This window comes from Eutrema salsugineum, unplaced genomic scaffold (genome assembly GCF_000478725.1).
Source record: "Eutrema salsugineum unplaced genomic scaffold, Eutsalg1_0 scaffold_1, whole genome shotgun sequence".
In the NCBI taxonomy this organism is placed as follows: domain Eukaryota; kingdom Viridiplantae; phylum Streptophyta; class Magnoliopsida; order Brassicales; family Brassicaceae; genus Eutrema; species Eutrema salsugineum.
Genome location: NW_006256909.1, coordinates 13,264,739 through 13,266,045, shown reverse-complemented (window position 1 = coordinate 13,266,045; position 1,307 = coordinate 13,264,739). Strand labels below are relative to the sequence as shown.

Here is a 1,307-nt window from a genome sequence, read left to right as displayed (position 1 = left end):
ATCATTAGAAATGCATCAATGAGATGCATTGTGAGTAGTGTCTCATTGAGAGCCTTCTCAAATACAGCTCCGGCCTTGTCTACAAGCTGCTTCTTAAATCTCCCTGGAAATGGGAGTTTGGGTTGGTATGGAGGTGGTGGGACATATATCTTTTCTGGTTCAGGTTCCCTTTATACCTTTTTACCTTTTTCTTTCCTTGATCTTTCAGCAACTTGATCATATTTTAAGGCTGCTTCCCCCTCAGTTTGATCATTGTCCTCAATGATCACATTGTTGTGCTCAATACCAGGTAGCTCCTTGCCACTTCTCAGTGTAATGGCTTTAGCATATTCCTTGGGGTTGGGTTCAGGCTTTCCAGGTAGTTGGCCTTGGTTCCTTGAGCTAGATGCCTGGTTTTGCTTCAATTCCTTGATGTCCTGCTGCATGGATGCATACTGGCTTGCAAATACCTGTTGACCCTGAAGCAGCTGTTGCAGAATCCCAACCATATCTGACCCCATCTGTGGCTGCTGCTGAACCGGTGTTGGCTGAAACTGATGTTGAGCCGGCGCTTGTTGTTGGAACTGTGGTGGACCAAACCCTGGTGGTGCCTTTGGCTGCTGCTGTGAACTGAAACAAGAACCCTGAAATGGTTGTTGTTGCTGACTGAAACCCTGATTCTGAGCAAACTGATTCTTTGGTTGGAAAGACCTTTGAAAGTTTTTTTTGGGAACAAAGTTCTGTGGAGCTTGAGAAGTAGGGTAGACTTGGTCTTGTGGGTTTGCTACATTGGGATTTCTGTAAGAGAGGTTCTGATTGGCATTTCCATACTGATATCTTTGGAACCTCTGATTCCCAATGTAGTTAAGCTCTTTCTGAGTAAGACCCTCTTCATCGATGTTCTCAAAGATTTGAGAAGGTTCCTCATACTCTCTTACAAAGTGCATTGGTTTTTGAGTGGCCAATAACACCTTGTCCAGCTTGCTTTCAAGTGTTTTAAAGTCCTTCTCATACCTTTGATCCCTGCTTGAACTCTCACTCCTATTGGCTCTATCAAAGTCTTCTCCATATGTATCATTGCTCATTGCTAGGTTCTCAACCAGCTCTAAAGCAGCATGAATCTCCTTTCCCAGAAAGTTTCCATTGGAGGCAGTATCCAGCTGGTTTCTAATCTTGGGAAGAGCCCCTCTATAAAGTGTGCTGAGAAGTGAAGCCTCACTAAACCCATGGTATGGGCATTGGTTGGTGTAGCTCCTGAATCTCTCATATGCTTCACCAAAACTCTCATTGCTGTGTTGAGTGAAGCTAGAGATTTGGTTTCTCAATTT

At 44.1% G+C, this 1,307-nt stretch overlaps 1 non-coding gene across 1 annotated transcript; it reads left to right on the top strand.

The window, feature by feature from the left end:
• Positions 1-1,200: 1,200 nt before the first annotated feature.
• On the top strand, positions 1,201-1,307 carry LOC112082476. The gene has a single exon (XR_002897150.1). It is a non-coding gene; the product is annotated as a small nucleolar RNA R71 (small nucleolar RNA).